General features: G+C 41.0%; 1 protein-coding gene and 1 long non-coding RNA gene across 3 annotated transcripts in view; both read left to right on the plus strand.

Moving 5' to 3' along the window:
- Nucleotides 1–6: 6 nt before the first annotated feature.
- On the plus strand, nt 7–4,754 carry LOC139028790 (uncharacterized). The gene is made up of 2 exons (XR_011481004.1): nt 7–205; nt 934–4,754. It is a non-coding gene; the product is annotated as an uncharacterized lncRNA (long non-coding RNA).
- Nucleotides 4,755–15,462: 10,708 nt separating this feature from the next.
- LOC111974803 (spermatid perinuclear RNA-binding protein-like) overlaps nt 15,463–24,216 on the plus strand; it is a 66,009-nt gene continuing 57,255 nt past the window's right edge. Inside the window, exon 1 of one of the 2 annotated variants that reach the window (XM_070446951.1) lies at nt 15,463–15,667. The gene's annotated coding sequence lies outside the window, so the exon portion shown is untranslated. Of the gene's footprint in view, nt 15,668–17,915; nt 17,962–24,216 lie in introns of those variants that run through there. The other variant, XM_070446950.1, reaches the window with a different exon arrangement.

Consider the following 24,216-nt stretch of genomic DNA (forward strand, 5'->3'; position numbering starts at 1 on the left):
GGCGCATTTCGGACAGGAAGATGCCAGAGACGACCATAATGTGTCTGTGACAGCCTAGCTCAGCCAGCTGTCGGACAAGAGCAAGCAGCTGCTTGAGGAGAACAAGGACCTGAAGGAGAGAGTGAAACTGATCTGCAGAGAGCTGGAGAACCTGGAGCCCCCGTTCAACAAGATGACCCGCAAGAGCCTCGGCAACCAGAGGGGGGTGTGTGTGAGGGAGAGTGCATGATTTCAGTGAATAGACACCGCCGCATGATAATGACAGGGCCTCTCAGAAGTCTGATCTGACAGCTGACTAGTTACCCTCCTCTCTTCTTGAGCTATGCCAGGGTTCAGGAGGAACAACTGCAGGAGGACCATATTGCACTGCTGGGAGAGATGCATGCCCTAAGGTCTGATGATTCCATTCAGAATTAAATTAGACTCCAGAGTTCCTGTGCTCTACATCAGGGGTGCCCAATTCTGGTCCTGGAGGGTCGCAGTCTCTGCTAGTTTTGTTCCTTGTCATTCAGTGATTGTTCTCTGAGCAGTCAGTGTAATGAATTTATCAATGCCTTTGAGAACCCAAAACGAGTAGGACTTCAGCACTGTACACCCCGACTGTACATGGTACAATTTGTATTTTGCCTGTCTAACTGACGTTGATATGCAAGAAAGATATATCTTATTCATGTCAGACAAAAATAATTGATTCAGCCTGACATTTAAATGTCAGGTGCTCCCTCAGTAATTGTTGTTACATGAATGCCTTAAATGCCAGCAACAAGTGAGAGATGTGTTCAAATAACATTCTCACAAAATCTATTGAACTTCAATGGAACTGCATGCATGGAACTCTGTGAAAAAGTCTGATTCCTGTTTTTTTTGTTTTCAACACAATTTATATTGAAGAACTAAATTAGGAATGAACCCCAACCCCCTGTGTTCCTACAGGCAGGAGCAGGCCTCAGTGTTGGAGGAGCTGGGCCTAGGTAGGCAGACAGGCTGGGAAGAGAGCTGGAGGAGGAGAGGGACGTGAGAGGACAGCTGGAGACCATGCAACAGGCAGCTGCCTTCACCCTCAAACTTGTCCTCAAGAAAAATAAGTGATGGGAATGAAAATTATAGCAGTGTAAGCATTGCGTTTATGTAGATAGTCGTCTATGGAACCAGATGATGCAGAAGCTGTTGACTGTGTTGGACAGTGCTGCTCTGCTGGCAAAAGGGCCTGCCGTGAAGGACTTCAACCCAGAGGGAGACTCCCTCCACAAGTTTAAGATCGGCCCTGGCCCAGAGAGGTACTGGAGACTGCACATATACTGCCCGCCTAGCATCCAATTCAAGTGTAATTCCACTGTAAGCTAGTGCACTAGTAGCCATTGTGCAGGTTGAGAAGAGAGGGACAAATTCACTCTGACATTAGCATATAGTCTTGGAGAAAGCTGTCAAGAGGACTACAGCAAAATAGTATTATGCAGCTAATTATTAAATATATCAATGAGTGTTCATGGGTTTATGTTGCAAGAGTTATATATTATTGCCATATGGCATGCAGATCAAAAAACTCAACATGTGTATCTAGCTCACTATGTTTCTCAAATGGCATGCATACGTGTTTCCTACAGTGCATTCGTGTTTTCTACGTTAGTCTAATTCTACACACAATACTCCATAATGACAAAGCAAAAACAGGTTTGGACATTTTAGCAAATGTATATAAATAAAAACACCTAAATAGCACATTTACATAAGTATTCAGACCCTCAGTACTTTGTTGAAGCAGTGATTACAGTCTTGGGTATGGCGCTACAAGCTTGGCACACCTGTATTTGGGGAGTTTCTCCCATTCTTCTCTGCAGATCCTCTCAAGCTCTGTCAGGTTGGATGGGGAGCGTCGCTGCACAGCTATTTTTAGGTCTCCAGAGATGTTTGATCGGGTTCAAGTTGGGGCTATGGCTGGGCCACTCAAGGACATTCCCGAGACTTTGTCCCGAAGCCACTCCTGCGTGTCTTGGCTGTATGCTTAGGATCATTGTCCTTTTGGACGGTGAACCTTCGCCCCAGTCTGAGGTCCTGAGCGCTCTGGAGCAGGTTTTCTTCAAGGATCTCTGTACTTTGCTCCGTTCATCTTTCCCTCAATCCTGACTAGTCTCCCTGCCTCTGAAAAACATCCCTACAGCATGATGCTGGCACCACCATGCTTCACCGTAGGGATGGTGCCAGGTTTCCTCCAGAAATTACGCTTTGCATTCATGCCAAAGAGTTCAATCTTGGTTTCATCAGACCAGAGAATCTTGTTTCTCATGGCCAGAGTCCTTTTAGGTGCATTTTGGCAAACTCCAAGCGGGCTGTCATGTGCCTTTTTACTGAAGAGTGGTTTCTGACTGGCCACTCTACCATAAAAGCCTGATTGGTGTAGTGCTGCAGAGATGGTTGTCCTTCTGGAAGGTTCTCCCATCTCCACAGAGGGACTCTGGCGCTCTGTCCGAGTGGCCATCGGGTTCTTGGTCACCGCCGCCCTTCTCCCCCAATTGCTCAGTTTTGCCGGGTAGCCAGCTCTAGGAAGAGTCTTGGTGGTTCCAAACATCTTCCATTTTAAGAATGATGGAGGCCATAGTGTTCTTGGGGACCTTCAGTGCTGCAGACATGTTTTGGTACCCCTCCCGAGATCGGTGCCTCGACACAATGCTGTCTCAGAGCTCTCCGGACAATTCCTTCGACCTCATGTCTTGGTTTTTGCTCTGACATGCACTGTCAACTGTGGGACTTTATATAGACAGGTGTGTGCCTTTTGAAATCATGTCCAATCAATTGATTTGACCACAGGTGGACTCCAAGTTGTAGAAACATCTCAAGGATGATCAATAGAAACAGGATGCACCTGAGCTCAATTTCAAGTCTCATAGGAAAAGGGTTTGGATACTTATATAAATAAGGTATTTCTGTTTTTTAGTTTTTATACATTTGCTAAAATAAAATAAGCTGTGTTCGCTTTGTCATTATGGGGCATTGTGTGTAGATTGCTGATATTTTTTATCCATTTTAGAATAAGGCTGTAACGTAACAAAATGTGGAAAAAGTCAAGGGGTCTGAATACTTTTTGAATGCAATGTACATGCTCCAGATCATCGGAGCTTCTTTGTTCCTCCTCTCAAGGCCACCTGTGTCACTTCAAGACAGGAGTCCTGGGTCTTATACCGTGTTGTACACCCAACTACAACCACATCCTGTCCAAGATGGGACCCCTCTCCAAGAGCACTTGCCTTCAACTTCATAGGTGATTGAGCTGCCTTTTTTGCTGCTGTTTTTATGCTTGTCAAAAATACTATTTATTTATTAGTAAATGTACTCAGTGTATGTTGTAGCTTAGTTACAGTAGATACTGAGTAGGGGATTTTTGTTGTATTAATTCAAAGATAGGAAATGTATATATATATTTTTAAATGTAGTGTCTTTTTTTTGGTCAATTTTGACACACATTTGATATATTGTAACGGCAGCCTTCCCTCTCTTGATGAGAAGAGAGGGTGTAACAGGGATCGTACCAAGACGCAGCGTAGTTTGTGCTCAACATATTTAATTACGAAAATACTGTGAACACTAAACAAATACAAAATAACAAATGTGGCAAACCGATACAGTCCTAGCTGGTGCAGAGAAAACACAGAGACAGGAAACAACCACCCACAAAATCCCAACACAAAACAAGCCACCTATATATGATTCTCAATCAGGGACAACGATTGACAGCTGCCTCTGATTGAGAACCATATTAGGCCGAACACAGAAACAGACAAACTAGACACACAACATAGAATGCCCACCCAGCTCACGTCCTGACCAACACTAAAACAAGCAAAACACATAAGCACTATGGTCAGGACGTGACATATATTAAACCAATGTCTTGTTAACCATAGCCTCTTTGTTTGTCTGGAAACCCCCCACCGCCCAAGAAGAGGACTAGTCCGTCCAAACCCTCTGGTCCAGAGTACCTGGCTCCTCTGCTGGGTGACCCTTCCAGAGGGAGCCTGTTTACCTCCCACAGACCCACCCCAATCAGGGGTAGCCCCACTGAACCCATCCTCAGAGAGGCAGGACTGGGCTTCAAACCCCTTTTAATGGGACATTTTCAACAGAAAATAAATGGTGCTACTTGGTTATGCAAAAAAAAGTCACTTATAAAAAAAGAAATTCAGCCACTAGGTGGCAGCAACTATACTTAGAATATGTTCTACTGAGTCCGACAAAGATCAGCCACTAGAAAGTTTTCTAGAGAAAGCAATCAAAAGATCTGTTATGTTGTGTTATTAGTTTTTTAAAGACTGTATCCAAAAAATAAACATCAGAAATGTATATTCAAAAGATTAAGACATACTGTAGCACAGCCATTGTCCACATACTAAATCCAATATGTAGTTCATGAAGTAATAAACAGCCAGTGGTTGAGAAGAAAATACTTACTAAACTTTATAAGGCTTACTTACTAGGTTCAATGGTTGTTGTGGGGACAGAATTTGGTATGTTGTACTGAAAATCTTCACAGCTCCCAAGTGGCGCAGCGTTCTAAGGCACTGCATCTCAGTGCATGCCTCACTGCAGACCCTGGTTCAATTCCAGGCTGTATCACAACTGGCTGTGATTGGGAGTCCCTTAGGGCGGTGCACAGTTGGCCCAGTGTCGTCCGGGTTTGGCCGGGGTAGGTCGTCATTGTAAATAAGAATTTGTTCTTAACTGACTTGCCTAGTTAAATATAATAAACAACTGTAAGTACATAGTGGTGTTTGACATTGTCATGGTCTCTATAAGGCAAAGTCTATGAGGATTGTTTTTTAAAGTGACACTACAGGACCCCAGATGATGTGAAACAATGGTGTTTTCTTTACCTTATTAAAGCTTTGGGACTGGATGCATGTGAAGAAGGGATTGTGGATGGGGGACATTTCTTCAATATTATCTTTTTGTGAGCTTATTGCTAACCTTTTGTCACTACTACCCTGTTTTTCACTGTCATAATTCAAAGCTATTTTCTTGATGCCTTTACCCATCAAAGCTAGTTGAAAATATCTTTCCCTAAATTAATCAGTGTCTCATTTATAGGGACATATGTTTTGATAGTCTATGAGAAGACATCAGACAGTAACTCCCTTTTATTGGTGTGATTTACAACTTTCCTCTCTGCAGTAATTCTCAGGTGAATCTACCTGTCTTCTCAACCCCTGAAAATAGATGATTTATCTCTTTCAGTGTGCCAATGAGGTTTTGCGAATCCACTGTAGAGGTTTCTGTGCTGGATCCACCCCTTGCCCCGGCTATTAAAATGGATCCTGAAAAGTTAAACATTGGCACATTGTGCTCCTTGGAGCCGCCTAGGTGCAACTAGAGCTTGAAGGAAAACCAATGTTTTGTCTGAGCTGGCCCATGTCCTCTTGTATTATTCCCATTCAACAGCACTGACAGACGCCTCAGTTTCTGCTAAAAGGCAGGCAGTCTGCATCTGAAATGGCACCCTATTCCCTATATGCACTATTTACCAGTGCCCTAGGCTGTGTGCATTGGTCAAATGCAGTGCAGTAAAAAGGGGATTGGGTGCCAGTTCAGATTCACACTGAGCCATTAGAAGCTGTTATCTAACATTTCAGTGTTTTGAAGTGCTGCTGCCTTATTTTGGGAACAGATGGAGTCCTACCATAGCATGGGCATCTATGCTAAATGGATGAGTACCAACTGAACTGCAGTCTAGTGAGACTAAGGCGTTGGCATAGCAATCAGGTACATGGTGATATGTTATACAGAGCTCTCCTGTCATGTTTCAATTCTGTGCATGTTAAGTATTGATGATACTTGTATGATGCATGAGTTCAGTGCAGATATTGATTGAATGGATCAGGTGACTCAGTCTTTACTCGTCAATTAAACATGTTCCAATGATCAATACGTTAGGGTAAGAGCATAATACGCTAGACGAGGTGGGATCTTTTTGTGTCAGTAAAATGAATTATACGAGAAATGTCGGTGGAAACGCTTTTATGCGCAAAAATATGAAGTAAACGTGGAGTCACGCGATGACATGTTGGGTGGTCCACCCACTACAAATCGAGAAAGCGTGCAGATTATTAGCCTACAAATAAATTATAATGAACTTCACAGGGTGGTCAAAGTGCAAAATGAATTTGATGCGCCTTTCCAATAAATGTCGAGGGTCTTATTCTGGTGACGTGACAAATAAAAATAATCTCGCTCTTTTGTCAATCATAATTTAATAAAGGCAGCATTCCAAACACTTAAAAGACACCCTATTCCCTCAGCCCTCAAATTAAGTGGACACTTCTGATGACGTATCATGACGTCTGACGAGTATACACTTGCAGGGCGAGGGAGGAAGGAATGATTTTTAAATGGACCACCCTTGGCCAGACATTCGTCACTAGTTCATCCCGCGATGATTGTGTTTTCAGCCACCTGTAGCTTGTGGGTGCTTCATACAGTCAATTATGATTGCATGTCTACTTATATTAGCTATATAATTTGTAATATATGCCGACTGTATGATAGCTAGCAAATTAATTAGCAAACAGGTCTTTCTAATGGCTAACGATTAAAAAAGGCTGCACATTGTCCCCCCTGTCCTCTAATTCCATCATCACCTTTGTAGGCACCCACCATGGATCGACAACGGCACAATCTCGGATTTGCCTGTTCCTTAGATCCAGCATAATTTCAGGAATAAAATTGGTTGTATTTATTATGCAGAACCATCCATAACCTGTTTTTTTGGTAATGGACAAATACATAATGAATACAGTAGGATAATTGTCATTCTACACTACTCAATATTTCTCTGCAATTAGACATTCATAGTGGAATTGATAAATATTATAATGCATGTGATAACGGATAGGCTACAGTAACAGGCTATAATCAATATGTGATTTGTGAAAGATACTGTACAGAAATGATCGGAAGCTTTATCTGCTGGTATACATGACAGAAATACCCACCCCATTTGCCACGGCAAATCGCTATCTGTCTAGTAGGCAGCAGTTTTCTTATGCTTTAAATTTGTGCTAGTGATTAATGTATATTGGCCAACAATTTCAATGGCTTACTGGCTCACTGGGCACAGCACATTTTTCAATTCCCCTACCCCTGCCATATATACAACCTCCCACCCACCATTTAAGCATATACAATTATTAGTTATTGTAATACCAGCAGACATCTGGATGGTGAACTACAAAAAAAATACCATGTGTAAATGAGCTGAGGAGCAACACAAATTATTGCATTTGTCCAAAATATTTTGTTAGGTTCCCACTATCAAAACATCGGAACAGTCAGAATGTCAGTTACTTGAAATGCACAGGCAGGTAGTATAACCTTTATAGGATTAATTGTATTGCAAGCAACAGTAACATCTACTGATATGAGGCAGAATAGCTGCTCCAGCAAAGCTTCAGTATAAAAGTAGCTAGCTTGCTAGTTAGCTATCTTATACTATTTTGTGAAATGGTCTGTGATAGTGAAAAACTAAACAAGTTCTCTATCTAGCTGCTAAAAATAACAATTTGTTTAGAAACATGTTCACAGAACTAGCTAGCCAGTTAACTTCACTACAGCCTTGCAATGTGTCTCTGTCACTCACTGTTTCCATCATAACATGCTACTTCTAGCTAGCTTATTCTATTTAGATTAAATTATAGCATGCTAGCTGGCCAGATAACGTCTCTAACATTGCTAGAATCACCATATATTATTGAAAAAAACCTTGCTAGCTTGTTAGTTCGCTAGCTAACATGGCAAGATGCCCAAAGTAGCCTAGTCGTATGTTATAAACCGCGCTCCCTTTTAGATACATAGGCTATTATAATTTCAAGTTTTTGCTCTAAGTAATAGGCCCAATTAAATGAGAGATGCTCATGGTAATTTGTTGAATGGCTACTTCGGGAATATGGAATCAGAACAGAAAAGGTGCAATGGTTATGATATATGTATTTTGTTTTTTAACTGAAATATTATCAAGGCTACTCAAGAAATGTAACATTACAGTATTCAGACGTAGACAAACCAATGTAAACGGTGAACCGTCTGTTCAACCGTTAAACTGCGTTTAGGATCGTATAGAGCAATATATTTAAATACTGGTAGCTTATCTATTTACTACTGTGAAATTGGTCCAAATAAACGAGAGATGGGACGAATGGTAGTCTTAACTCATTGTAGGCCTATAGGCTATTTTGGAAGTATGAAACCATCACAGTCAGAAAAGGTGAGGAATGTATTCTGCATAGATCATGGAAATTAAATAAATAATTGGAAATAGATTTCCAATTATTTTAGAATGCAAAGATTTTTGCTCTTCTCACTAACAGCATATGATTGCATCTTGGTATTCTATTTAGCTACCTGCTTCTTTGTTATGAATAAGTCATCATATTTTACTCATTTGCATAGGGCTACTAGGCTACTTTTGCCTTCTTACAATACTTCTACCACAAGAAACTGTGCGTAGGCATAGTCTAAGGTTTACTGAAGTATAATGAAGCACATTCTCATGTCAAGTTAAGTTTTTATAAATGCCAACTTTTGCAAAGAATGTTTTGGGGCTCCTACGCAACGTTGATAAAGGAGGCTCCTGCCGTGGTCGATTTACGTTGTCTCGCGTAAACCACGCCTCTTGACATTTTTGCAGCAACCAACGATACATTTCTGTTCCGAAAAATAGAGTTTGCTACACTTTATGTCCACATAATGGACTTTAGCTACATTGGAGATATGTCATTTTTCCCATTGTTCTATGAGAAGTTTGAATGAAGAGCCGTTTGGAAGCCAAATGAGCTGGGTCTTTTCTGTGAACGGAGCCAAATGCCCATCACCAATGGAAGATGATTACATTTGGGGCTGTCAAAAACAATAGCTAGCTAACAACAAACAAGAGATACTATTGTAATATGATAATTGAAAACATAACGTCTTGGGCTTTCAGTGTATGAATGATCTGACACTGGAGAACAAAGAGCAAACTATTGATCCTTTGTGCCTAATAATCAGAACGTCTGTAAAAAGTGTGCGCGAGAGATTCTCAGCTGAAACTATAAATCGTCATTTTTTATAAACTGGAAAATTATGCCCGTAACGTGTCTCCTACACCTTTGAGCTTTTCATGCCGTTGAGGTTTGACATGATGTCCGGGTCTTATTTTGTACAGCATTTCAGTTGCAATGGTTAATTGCATACGGGTTCTATAAAACCTAGTCTGTTTTATCAAGATTGTTGTGAATAATTCTCACTGTGAAATACTGGGACAGTAATCAAGCACAACACAATTAAAATCATTTGGACAGCCTCGTACAAGACTAACTACTTATTGTCAGTCATAGTCATTATTATCACACAGTCGTATTTGCTGTTTAATTGCCTGCCAAATGCAGTCAAAAGTGTTGCATTTAGCATCCGACAATCGTAATGCGCGTGCGCAACTGTCCGGCTCTTCATTGAGGGGGTTCGATTAATCTGGTCCTGCGGTACACTGAGCTATCGCCTGTCACTTCATTGGGCGAAAGCGGAGAGGGAGGAGCGCTTTATCAAATTAACACGCATCTGCACCGCTGGTCATGTTGTCAACAAGGCAGCATATAGTGGATTGTCCAGAAACATACAACATCTATTTCCCATTAAATACACTAGTTTTCATTGGGAAGGCACATAAAGCATTTTTATCAAAAGCAATCACTTTTGCATGTGAAAACAGAATCCTATGGAAGTCCAGAGAGGACATCAGAATAAACAAAATAATTCCCGCCTTATGTGAGATCCATCTTATTTATCTTATGATCACTAGATAACAAAAGTTGTTTTGTCAAGATCACAAGATAATCAAAAGTACCACGCATCATCCATTAATTTGGTCAGATGCACGATAACCACCTCATCAAGGAGCCCTGTGGCTAGCCTGCTTACCGCCCAGTGGTGGAAAGTATTTAAGTAACAAATACTTTAAAGTACTACTTAAATCGTTTTTGGGGGGTATCTGTACTTTACTATTTATATTTTTGATTACTTTTACTCCACTACGTCCCCAAAGAAAATAATGTACTTTTTACTCCATACATTTTCCCTGACACCCGAAAGTACTCATTACATTTTGTCTAATTCACACACTTATCAAGAGAACATCCCTGGTCATCCCTACTGCCTCTGATCTGGCGGACTCACTAAACACAAATGCTTCATTTGTAATTTATGTCTAAGTGTTGGAGTGTGCCCCTGGCTATCTGTATATTTAAAAAACAAGAAAATCATGTCATCTGGTGTGCTTAATATAAGGAATGTGAAATTATTCATACTTTTACTTTATATACTTAAGTATATTTATGCAATTACATTTACTTTTGATACTTAAGTATATTTAAAACCAAATACATTTAGAATTTTAATCAAGTACTATTGTATTGGGTGACTTTCACTTTTACTTAAGTCATTTTCTATTAACGTATCTTTACTTTTACTCAAGTATGACAATTGGGTACTTTTTCCACCACTGGTGACGCCTCCAAGATCACAGCCAATCACATGCAAGGAACAACGCAGCTAACTTGGCTAGTCTTGTTAGCTAGCTAGTTAGCGAGGTAGTCTTGTTAGCTATTTAGCTAGCTAGCAGTGCTTTTGTCACTAATCCATGATTTTGTCACTTCAAGATTAGACTACTGCAATGCTCTACTCTCCGGCTACCCGGACAAAGCACTCAATAAACTTCAGTTAGTGCTAAATATGACTGCTAGAATCTTGACTAGAACCCAACATTTGTATCACATTTCTTCAGTGCTAGCCTCTCTACACTGGCTTCCTGTCAAGGCTAAGGCATATTTCAAGGTTTTACTGCTAACCTACAAAGCATTTCTTGGGCTCGCTCCTACCTATCTCTATGATTTGGTCTTGGCGCACATACCTACATGTACACTACGGTCACAAGACACAGGTCTCCTTATTGTTCCTATAATAACTAAGTAAACAGCTGGAGGCATGGCTTTCTCTTATAGAGCTCAATTTTTCAGGAATGGTCTGCCTATCCATGTGAGAGACGCAGACTGGGTATCGACCTTTAAGTCTTTACTGAAGACTCATCTCTTCAGTAGGTCCTATGATTCAGTGTAGTCTGGCCCAGGGTTGCGAAGGTGGCCGGCTCCCCTCTCTCCACTGGGATTCTCTGCCTCTGGCCCTATTACGGGGGCTGAGTCACAGGCTTTGTAGTGCTCTCCCCTGCAGTCCCTAGGAGGGGTGCATCATGCGTGCCAGGCTTTTTTCGCTATACTCTACTTGAGTGTGCTGAGCCACTGACATGATGTTCCTGTCCGGTTTTGCACTCCCTCGGGCTTGTGTGGTGGAGGAGATCTTCATGGGCTAACATATAGGGGATTTGAGAAACACTTAAAACAAGGGGTGTGATTTTTGTGTAGGCTTACCCTGGCATGACGTTTTGATAACGTGTAAATCTCTCTTGGACAAGATGACTTTATCTATATAATCCCCACAAAATGAAATGCTAAGGTTAGCCTACACGAAACACACCCCTTATATTAAGTGTTTCTAAAATCCCCTATGGCAAAAATGAATGGTGGAAAAAAGATTGGAATCATTTCCCTGTTTGACTGCTAGGTTTTATGGGTATTATGACACCTCCACTGTGGGGCTCTATTATGCCACTTTCAAAACAACTGGGAAATCTGAAAAATACAAGGTAAAATCATGACATTAGTGATCTTCAGGTCGGAAAGTCGTAGCTCTAGAACGAGAACAGAGTTCCCGAGTTGGAATTCCGAGGGCTTGCCTGTTTTGCATGTTATTTTGGTATTAATATGTGTCACATTTCAGTTTGCAAACAATGTAAAAATAATATATATCATTGAGTTAATAAAGCCGCATACAAACGTTGTCTCTTTTTTGTTTTCTTAAGTAAGGCAGCTCCAAAATGCAGGTGTTTCATGCTAGCTTAATGCTTTCTGTGGTGATGGTGCAAGCCAGCCGAAAATACGGAGTGTTGCGCCGTGAATGGCTCAGTGTTCTCTCACTCATGGGGACACTACGTCACTGCAAAGTCTAAAAGGAGACCTCGAGTTCTAGCCCTTTGAGTGCTGCCATAGAGTTACTTTAGAAGTGCCCATCCAAGAAGGCTCAAGGTCATTGGACACAGTTAAAATTATGTCAAATCACGTTATATGTACAGTAGCTTTGATTGGACTGATCATGTCAATCAATCAATCAAATGTATTTATAAAGCCCTTCTTACATCAGCTGATGTCACAAAGTGCTGTACAGAAACCCAGCTAAAACCCCAAACAGCAAGCAATGCAGGTGTAGAAGCACGGTGGCTAGGAAAAACTCCCTAGAAAGGCCAGAACCTAGGAAGAAACCTAGAGAGGATCCAGGCTTTGAGGGGTGGCCAGTCCTCTTCTGGCTGTGCCGGGTGGAGACTATAACAGAACATGGCCAAGATGTTCAAATGTTCATAGATGACCAGCAGGGTCAAATAATAATAATCACAGTGGTTGTAGAGGGTGCAACGGGTCAGCACCTCAGGAGTAAATATCAGTTGGCTTTTCATAGCCAATCATTCAGAGTATCTCTACCTCTCCTGCTGTCTCTAGAAAGTTGAAAACAGCAGGTCCGGGACAGGTAGCACGTCCGGTGAACAGGCCAGGGTTCCATAGCCGCAGGCAGAACAGTTGAAACTGGAGCAGCAGCACGACCAGGTGGACTGGGGACAGCAAGGAGTCATCAGGCCAGGTAGTCCTGAGGCATGGTCCTAGAGCTCAGGTCCTCCGAGAGAGAGAAAAAAAGGAGAGCAAGAAAGAGAGAGAATTAGAGAGAGCATACTTAAATTCGCACAGGACACCGGATAAGACAGGAGAAATACTCCAGAAATAACAGACTGACCCTAGCCCCCCGACACATAAACTATTGCAGCATAAATACTGGAGGCTGAGACAGGAGGGGTCGGGAGACACTGTGGCCCCGTCCGACGATACGCCCGGACAGGGCCAAACAGGCAGGATATAACCCCACCCACTTTGCCAAAGCACAGCCCCCACAACACTAGAGGGATATCTTCAACCACCAACTTACCATCCTGAGACAAGGCCGAGTATAGCCCATGAAGATCTCCCCCACTGCACAACCCAAGGGGGGGCGCTAACCCGGAGTTAACAGTTGTCAACATCATACTTTCATAATCTTAGCTAGCAGTCATCATCATGAATCAAGTCAACAATCTACTGGCAGAACCTTTTCAATGCTTGTCATATGAAGAGAAATAATGAAGAGAATTTATAGATACAAACTATCAGTGCTCATCGGCCATTAGACATAAACATTATACAACAAGTTGGAAATCGCAAATTCAACGAGTGGTTTAGAAATCAGTGAGTGGTTGTGTGGTCTCAAATCTGGGATTAAGTGGCTATTTTCCAAGTTTAAAATGATAAACATTCAACATTGGCCATGCTGTCAATGAAGCGTGATTTGTGCCGCGCTCAAAACAACTGTTAACTCTGAACTACGAAAACTTGACTTAAGTGAGTTCAAGACAACTGGGAAGTCAGGAACGGTGATCCAACTCGGTGATCCAACTCGGAATTGTATATCCGGCCTCCATGTGTTTTGTAAGCACCATAAATCGAGAGAATGCCAGACTTTGATGACAAAATTTGCGAACGAAGGACCGCCGCATCACCTTCCTGTTCAAGGTGAGTCCAAAAATATATTGTATGCTGCTGCATAAATTATGTAATATGCCAGGGAGATATGTATACTGTAGCTGAGAAAGTAATACTACGTGTATGTTGTGTAGTAAGATGTTAGTAGCCCATGTGTCTCAACCTAATAATTTGATCTATTTACACCTCTTAATTTTGCCTACTGTTCTGACTTGGTTGTGCACATGTAGCCTATAACCTGTTTTAGAGAAATGTAATCATTGAATATTGTAAGAGCTTTCTTTTTCTGCTTATATGCCTACTTTATTTATCCTACGGTTTTGACTTGGTATACTGGGAGAACACTGTAAGAACGGCCCATGTTCTGAATTCTGTCGCTGTACATTTCAAAAGTGCCAAACAAATAGTTATATTGACCAACGTTACGTCCGTCCTAGCTCGCTCATTAATGTCTTAATCGAAATTACGGATTGCCTTTTATCTGCTTGTCATCCACTTATGCAATAGTTTGTACATCTCAATTGTCATTAGAAACCACATTTGTTTAAGGAAGTCAGCCATATGTTTTAAAAGGCAGTAAATGAGGCTGAATGAACTGTTTCGCTGCCGCCAGACAAGGCTCTGCTGATAGCCACGTGGTGATGTTGGGATGTTGTTGGGACAGCTTTATGTAGGCCATAACAGTTTATGGGCACCTTTTGTCACCGTTATATTGCAATTAATGTATTGTTTAGTGTTTTGTTGTGTGGTGGCTTTGCTGGCATGCATCACATTTAACTTTTTTTTTGCCCCACCAAGATTTACATGCTAAAATCCCCACTGAATGCGACATATCTACACGTGCTTAAAACCCCATAGTCAATTGCCGCACCACTGTGTCAATCTAAGTAACAATATAAAAATCCCCATCAAAATCTGTCAATTTAAGCTAGAGACATATATCTTAAATTTATGTTTGTAGCGTCCAAACCGTTTGGGCGACAAACTAATGTGACCAGTGTTGCCAACTTAGCGACTTTGTCGCTATATTTAGCAAGTATTCAGACCCCTCTAGTGACATATTTTCAAAAAAGTGACTAGCGACAAATCTAGCAACTTTTTCTGGTGTTATTGGAGACTCTGACTTGAAAGCACGTATCTGGCTGATCCCGCCCTGGCTTACATTCAGAACATGGGCCGCCCTGACTTACATTCAGGGGAGATTCTCACGAATACAATGGTGTTCTCCGTTTTGCCCACATGTGTTACGGTACTCGTCTGAAGGTAACCAGTACCGGTTTAAAAAAATGAATGGAAGTATGAAGGTTGTTTTGTGCCTACCCGAAAAAAGGGGTTAAATACAGTAGGGCCTATGTGTAAAAAAATATATATATATTTCCTGAGCAGCTTTCTTATATCTTCTAGATATAGGACAAACACTTCAAAACCTTGTTTCTTATGTCTCACATGTTTTGCCTGTCTTTTTTGCCATTTATTAATGTGTTATTCAGTCCGTTTCTCTGGGCTACAGTAGTAACGGCCAAATTCAATATTTTATCAAATATATATATATTATACCTAAAGGGGTCCTGCATTCAAAACCAAATAGCTAAATGATCCATAGTATGACCATCTTAAAACAATGACATATGTCAGCTTAGAACCGTTTTGTTTGAGCCAACTTCGCGGTCAGACAGAGCGCGGCACCTGTCTCACACTCTGGAGGCAGCTCGGATCCAAATCGAATGCAATCATTTTCAGCCGGTGCAAACATGTCTACACGGGCGTCCGGGCGAGATTAATCGAGCCCCCACATTGCTACCACCGTGCGTGCCCTAACAGTTGTGATCAAAACATAAGCGAGTGCTGGTGGGTGCTGAGTCCACGTTGTCCCAAACCGAGAGGAAAACGGAGTTGTTTGTGCAAACACGAAGTCCTACCAGTGAAATTATACCCTTGACATATTTGGGATACCTTGGTTCAAGTACTGCAACTCTGTAAGTATTTCCTCAATGACAATTGCTCAAGATAGCGCAAGAATGGATGCATACATACTAGCCTGCTGCACTGTTGGTCAACGGTGGGGCTAGAAACTTCTCACAGCTGCAAATCTCTGAACATTTTCTGATAACATGTTGAGGGAAATTATCAAGTATCATCAAAAATATATATTGTTTTATTTTCTAGTGACTGTAACTAGTTAACGTTATAGCTACCCAGCTAGTTAATGTTGTCACAATTCAAGAGTCCCAGATTGTCACAAAACAAATGGAAAAACAGAGGACGACATGTACTTTGACGATGGTTCAAGCTTTTGCATAGTTGATATTCACTTTAGCTTGTTTAATGTATCAGTACTCTTGTGAAAGAAGAGTTACAATTTACATTGTCAACGCAAGTATTTTGGTATTCAATTACGGGTCCTTACAATTTAATGTCATTTTTAATATCAAAATACAGATAACGATGACATCAATTTAAATGGGGAATCTTCTTTCTCTAACTAGCTAATTTAACAGGTGTGAATGTCAGAAAATAAAATAAGGCAGACAAAGGAAAATAAAGGCTTTTTTAAGTGCTTTGCATAAGCTCTCTCCTGGTTCTACACTCAACAGCTGAAAAACATCCTCATTGTGTTGCTGTTTCGGGTTGACTGGTTTGGTGTGCAGTACTCAATACAGCAGAGTAAGCAGCAGATTGCAAAGACTAGCAGGTACTGGTCTCTGCCTATGGAATGCTATTGGAAAGGTTAACAGGAGCCTAATTTCCCAAGGCGCCATGGCCCCAGCCAGGACTAGATATCGTGTTGATGGGCATCGGCAGCACAGATTTTAAATGAGGATCAGCTGTGTATGACATTTTGTTTTGTAATCAGTGTTACAAATGCCTCTTGTGTAAGGGCAATTGACGCTCAGATTTATCGCTTAACAATTTATGTCAAACAAAAAACAATTATTGCAAAGTTAAACAAACCATACCACTCTGCACAATGACTACTTTTAACAATTTCCACAGAAATCTGCACTGTTCAAGTAAATGTGTTGTTGTAAAATATTCTGTGGAAATGGTTAAAAGTAGGTCTAGTCCTTGAATTTTGAAAGCATTCATTCCCTATCAACATGTTCCGGTTTTCCATGACCAAGACTCCTCTGCTCAGAGGGTTGTTTTGGAATTCAGTCGCTTCATACGTGTTATAGCTGAAACCATGTCTGCCGCAGCTCAGCTTTTTGGCACTGAGTAAATCCAATCAAGCCATAATAGTTGAGATGTTCTCTCCCTCTCAGACTTGATGGGTAAGATGTCTGAGGATATTATTGCTGTTTTGTATAACGTCTTACACGCACCCACACACTACACACACACACACACACACAATCTTTGAAGAGTCTTAACATGGCTTATTCTTGGGTGTCTGAATCTGTCATATCTAACACAGTATCCCATAAAATGTTAATCACAGGTCTAGATGTGATCTTATAGAAATATGACTGTCACGACACCATATTATTTAGGCCATATGCTGAAGATGGTGCAGTCAATGGATTGTCTCATCAGTGATTTGAAGAAACTGCACAACACCAATGACAGCAGCAACTGAGAACAGATGTCGAAGTAAAGATGTGAAACATGAGCAGCTGAGTATTACCCTGCCCGTTCCCATCAGCCCACATATCCATCTCGCTCCTCTCATTTCAACTCAATTTCAATCCCTCTTTTCTATGCCACACCAGGGAGGAGGACTGTCTGAATCAAGTGCATATTGTGTCGCAGTACTGTGGAATAGAGAAGGTTACTATAGAACACTGATGATGAAAGAAACAAATCCAGAGGCTTCTACATTTAGCCATGTCTGAAATAAAAGCGCTTTACCCCGAGAGACTGCAGAATGTCCTCTGGGCTTCTTTCTTCCTCAACCATTTGATGTGCTATGAAAATAATTTGAGCGTGGGTGGGCAGATTATTTTTGCTGCCCCTGTAAGAGGTTTCCAATGCATTTATCATGCTTAGGTTGTACAGTAGGCTAATAGCCAGTAGCCACATTGTTTACCAAATTCCCAAATGAGTTCCATATAAAGGCCATAAATCAATTTGCCTCTGGTCATTTCCATATTAAAGGACCCATGAGCACCAACTTGAAGCTCATAGGAGCATATCAAATGATAGCTAAGTCTATATGTACATTTTCCAACCGTTTTCCGTACTAAAAATGAGGAATAAGCAAAGGCTTTGATTTCTGCTCAACAGATGGAAAAGGGGTCTTGGAAAACATCTACCAGGAAAAAGTCTTAAGGTAGTAGAAACACATCAAAACTCTGAAGTAAAGACCCCTGCCAACTAATATTAACACTTATATTTAGTTTTGGATAAATGATTTGTCTTCTCTAAGTTGAAGAAACATTGCCTTGTGCCTGTTACCAGGCACAAACTCAAGATACTTAAGATATTTCACATTTCTCTCCCGCATGAGGATAATGAAGTGATAAGTAAAGTTAGACCTATCAATTAGTTAATGTTTTTACTGATATCAATTTTGTTTATGAATTAGTAAGCGACTTAAACTAGAAATTCCGTTACCAAATCGAAACGTAATTTCCAAAAAATCTGTACCGGAATTTCTGCAATTGAATTGGCTACAATGGCAGGGCTCCACATTAATGCTTGTCCTCTTGTCCGGGACAATGTCACGTCCTGACCATAGTTCTTGTGTGTTTTGCTTGTTTAGTGTTGGTCAGGACGTGAGCTGGGTGGGCATTCTATGTTGTGTGTCTAGTTTGTCTGTTTCTGTGTTCAGCCTAATATGGTTCTCAATCAGAGGCAGCTGTCAATCGTTGTCCCTGATTGAGAATCATATATAGGTGGCTTGTTTTGCGTTGGGGATTGTGGGTGGTTGTCTTCTGTCTTTGTGTTCTGCACCAGATAGGACTGTTTCGGTTTTCACATTTCTTGTTTTGTTGTTTGTAGTGTTCTAAATTATTCTTTATTAAATCATGTTGAACACTAGCCGCGCTGCATTTTGGTCCTCTCCTTCATCCCAGGAAGAAAACCGTTACAGACAAGTAAAACACATAGTTGGGCAAGAAGAATATAGATTTAAAGATGCACTATGCAGAAATCGCTCCGCCATTTCCTCCTTGCTAAAATTAAAAATGTTCGCCTAATTTCAGTTTATTTGACAAAACAAGTCATTGTGTAGAGAATCATTGTGCCATCGAAACGGCTGGGAAATATTGTTTCCATAACCAGCTGTTTTTGAAGCTGATGTACAAAACCGAAAGTTAGACACACAAACAAAACTTCAGAACTGGAAGCGTAGAAATAGTACACACAGAACATATCTACCGCTTCTTACAGTCGTGGCCAAAAGTTTTGAGAATGACACAAATATTAATTTCCACAAACTTTGCTGCTTCAGTGTCTTTAGATATGTTTGTCAGATGTGGAATACTGAAGTATAATTACAAGCATTTCATAAGTGTCTCAGGCTTTTATTGACAATTACATGAAGTTGATGCAAAGTGTCAATATTTGCAGTGTTGACCCTTCTTTTTCAAGACCTCTGCAATCCGCCCTGGCATGCTGTCAATTAACTTCTGGGCCACATCCTGACTGATGGCAGCCCATTCTTGCATAATCAATGCTTGGAGTTTGTCAGAATATGTGGGTTTTTGTTTGTCCACCCACCTCTTGAGGATTGACCACAAGTTCTCAATGGGATTAAGGTCTGGGGAGTTTCCTGGCCATGGACCCAAAATATCGATGTTTTGTTCCCCGAGCCACTGAGTTATCACTTTTGCCTTATTGCAAGGTGCTCCATCATGCTGGAAAATACATTGTTCGTCCACAAAATGTTCCTGGATGGTTGGGAGAAGTTGCTCTCGGAGGATGTGTTGGTACCATTCTTTATTCATGGCTGTGTTCTTAGGCAAAATTGTGAGTGAGCCCACTCCCTTGGCTGAGAAGCAACCACACACATGAATTGTCTCAGGATGCTTTACTGTTGGCATGACACAGGACTGATGGTAGCGCTCACCTTGTCTTCTCCGGACAAGCTTTTTTCCGGATGCCCCAAACAATCGGAAAGGGGATTCAGAGAAAATGACTTTACCCCAGTCCTCAGCAGTCCAATCCCTGTACCTTTTGCAGAATATCACTCTGTCCCTGATGTTTTTCCTGGAGAGAAGTGGCTTCTTTGCTGCCCTTCTTGACACCAGGCCATCCTCCAAAAGTCTTTGCCACCATGTACGTGCAAATGCACTCACACCTGCCTGCTGCCATTCCTGAGCAAGCTCTGTACTGGTGGTGCCCCGATCCCGCAGCTGAATCAACTTTAGGAGACGGTCCTGGCGCTTGCTGGACTTTCTTGGTTGCCCTGAAGCCTTCTTCACAACAATTGAACCGCTCTCCTTGAAGTTCTTGATGATCCGATAAATGGTTGATTTAGGTGCAATCTTACTGGCAGCAATATCCTTGCCTGTGAAGAGCTTTTTGTGCAAAGCAATGATGACGGCATGTGTTTCCTTGCAGGTCACCATGGTTGACAGAGGAAGAACAATGATTCCAAGCACCACCCTCCTTTTGAAGCTTCCAGTCTCTTATTCGAACTCAATCAGCATGACAGAGTGATCTCCAGCCTTGTCCTCGCCAACACTCACACCTGTGTTAACGGGAGAATCACTGACATGATGTCAGTTGGTCCTTTTGTGGCAGGGCTGAAATGCAGTGGAAATGTTTTTGGGGATCCAGTTCATTTGCATGGCAAAGAGCGACTTTGCAATTAATTGCTAATCAGCTGATCACTCTTCATAACATTCTGGGGTATATGCAAATTGGCATCATAGAAACTGAGGCAGCAGACTTTGTGAAAATTAATATTTGTGTTATTCTCAAAACTTTTGGCCACGACTGTAGACTTGCTTTCAATGGGAATGAAAGATCTATAACTTACATTTCTATGTGAATTTGGTCGTATCAGCCAAAAAGTTACATATTGTAGCTTTAAGATCAAATAAAATAAAATGTTACTTGTCACATGCGCTGAATACAAAGGGTGTAGACCTTACAGTGAAATGCTTACTTACAAGCCCTTAACCAACTATGCAGTTAAGAAAAATAAGTGTTAAGTAAAAAATAGATAAGTAACAAATAATTAAAGAGCAGCAGTAAAATAACAAAAGCGAGGCTATATACAGGGGGTACTGGTACAGAGGTGTTTAGTCCCAGGGTCCTTAGCCTGTCTGAATGGACAAGTAAAGAAATATATTTTAAAAATATCACATTATCAAACAATTACTCCTATCAGAATTGAATCACCTAACTTGAATCTAAGCGGAGGCGGTCAGCATTTTTAAACAATTTAACTTTGTCATTTTATGAAGCGTCTTGTTTAAAAGTAGCCTAGACTAGCCAAAATATGACCATAAAAATGTTGAGGGAATTATTTTATAAACACTTAATACGACATTGAAACCAGCATTTTTCTCAATTGCTATTGGTTTTTAAATCAACTTTCTTTCATTGTCCAGCAGCCAAAGGCATAATCCTAGTCATATTCATAATCCATGCTAGTTGATGCATCTTTAGATCTCACTTTTAAATTTTTTACGGATATTTTCATCTGTCACATGCTCTCAAAACCACTTTTGAGAGCAATGTTTTCCCGCTAATTGCATTTTGGAACATTTGCGCATAGCCTACAGCCATGTGCGCATCGTTGAGCTTAAAATATGAACAAATACAACTATCAACATTTTCATTTAAGCTAAACGGTCTGATCTGATGCATCAGCCTTATTGCTTTTTTAATAAGGCTTTATGAATTTTGGATCTGTAGTCCCAAAACTGTCCCAAGAGTCTATTTTGAACCATATACATCATTTTTTTTATTTTCCCAGGGATGACTGGACACCGTAAATGGCAAACTATTTTATGACATAAGTATTTGGTTGTAATTGTAATGTTTTATACACTACCAAGAGTGGCCAACCATCCAACAGGAGAGCCTTAAAGGGTAGTGTTGTATTTTGAGACAGGCTTGAATATGCAAAGAAGCCAATAGGCAGAGTGTAGGCAACATTTTGTCTGATTCTCTATGGTAGAAAAGAAAGAAAGAAAAGTGCAGTTGTAGAGGTTAGTACAGTACACAGTAGAGCACACTAGAGTTGAGTACGGTTCTACTGAACTTTACTGTACTGAACTCTAATGTATTGTGCTGTACTATACTGAGCTCTACTGTGCTGTACTTTGATGTCCAAACGTGTGAAACACAGACGTCTATGATTCGTTCAGATTTGGTCCGAACCAACCAAATTTGGTCTTGTTTGGGGTTAGAGCTCATTAAAATAATAGCCAGTGTGTAGAAAAATATGCAAAGGAGGATATTGTGTATTTATGCCTTTTGTGTACCTATTTAGGATACATTGCAATGAAGAGAATGACATTAATATCCATAATTCTGCATTTCTGTGTAGTACAGATCAGGGACCCATGATGAAATTCTGTTACTTCAATTTCATTACCAGGTGTAAATCCACTTCACTTACTGCACTTAAATAACAAAAATAGATTTGTTCAATGTCCATGTGTCATGTCATAGCTGACTCCCCATTCTTTCTGCAGACATCCTTGAATCTTAATTCAGAGCGGATGTTTAAGAGTTTTTGGAAAACATGGACACAAGAAACTGAGGGAGATTTTACCAAACTGCATCTGCACAGTTCTTCCAGTAAAAGTGTTTTTGTAAAATGTTCTGGGTAAATTGTTCAAAGTAGTCCCTGTGCATAGTTTTTGGTTTGTTAAACTTTGAAATCAATGGTTTTTGTATGGCATACATTTTCAGTGCAATCCCTTTACCATGGAATTGCACCTCTATTGTTGTTGTTAGTGTCACAGTAGGCTAGGTTTGGAGGAGGTGTGGGCATAAATAGGCCTACCTCCTGAGATGAATACCAGCTATCTACACTTTTATTTTCTTTGCTACTCTATATTCTTCAGCACTCAACTGTATGGCTCATTGAAGTCAGCCTCTTACAGTTTTCAGCCTGACTGAAATAGACCATCAGAGCCAGAGGCTTTTTTTTATTGACTGTTTTACCGGGACTGAAATATTCATGCCCGTGTTTTTGAACAGGCACCACTAGGGTTCCACATTTTGGGGAATATTCAGAGGTGGAAACTTTCCGTGGGAATTAACGGGAATATATGGGAATTAACAGAAATATATGCAAATTAATACCATTTATATGTAGATGTTTTTTGCATTGGATATATTTACCATATCATATAGAGACAGAAACATAAACCTTTTACCTTATCATAAGTATACATAATTGCAAATTATGAAATCCTTCCAATAGATATGTAAAATGTAGTTATGAATTGAACTTTAATTAAATGAGTTGATACTTCACATGGGATGATTTCACTGAACAACTAAATAAGGGGAATATTGAATGATCCATCGCGTCTCCCAAAAAACGTTTTCAACATACATCTGTAAAATGATAGTCTAGAAACTAAAGCTTTGGTGGTCTTCCTCTCAGGCTTCCATGTCTTCTCCCTGGACCTCCTCAATGTTTACCTCTTGAACATCAGGCTCTGAGGCCTCATCTTCATTGTCACTTTCTGACCTTGTTGAGGTTGGCTCGTTGTCAGGCTCAAAAATCCTCAAATTTGCCTGGATGGCCACCAATTCTTCAACCCTTGTGTTGGTCAGCCTGTTGCGTGCTTTGATGTGTGTATGTGTGTGTGTGCCTAAAAGAGACCAGTTGCACTCTGAGGCAGCTGATGTTGGTGGGATTTGGAGGATGATGGAGGCAAAAGTGGAAAGAGCCTCAGATCCACAAAGTCCCTTCCACCAGGTGGCTGATGAGATATGTGGGCACGACTGCCATATTGCATCCCCATCCCAAAGCCCTTGCTTGGAAGTGTCCTTTGCCAGACTGCCAAGAACCTTGCCCTCATTCAGTCCAAGGTGGCGAGACATGGTAGTGATGACACCATAGGCCTTGTTGATCTCTGCACCAGACAGGATGCTCTTGCCAGCATACTTGGTGTCCAACATGTACACTACGGCGTGTATGGGCTTCAGGCAGTAGTCTTCACACTTTTTGATATTTCAGAACTGCAGTTTCCTCTGCTTGGAGCAACAGTTAAGTGGGCAGGGCAGTACGGATTTCTTTTACGTCTTCAAGCAAAGTCTGAACATCAGACAGGGTGGCATTGTCCCCCTCAATCCGTGCAATGGCTACTGCTATAGGTTTCAGGAGTTTCAGGCTGCTCACCACTCTCTCCCAAAATACATCATCCAGGAGGATCCTCTTGATGGGGCTGTCCATATTGTCAGACTGTGATATGGCCATTTCTTGGAGAGACTCCTTCCCTTCCAGGAGACTGTCAAACATGATGACAACACCACCCCAATGGGTGTTGCTGGGCAGCTTCAATGTGGTGCTCTTATTTTTCTCACTTTGCTTGGTGAGGTAGATTGCTGCAATAACTCGATGACCCTTCGCATACCTAACCATTTCCTTGGCTCTCTTGTAGAGTGT

The sequence above is a fragment of the Salvelinus sp. IW2-2015 genome, linkage group LG15 (assembly GCF_002910315.2).
Source record: "Salvelinus sp. IW2-2015 linkage group LG15, ASM291031v2, whole genome shotgun sequence".
Lineage (NCBI taxonomy): Eukaryota > Metazoa > Chordata > Actinopteri > Salmoniformes > Salmonidae > Salvelinus > Salvelinus sp. IW2-2015.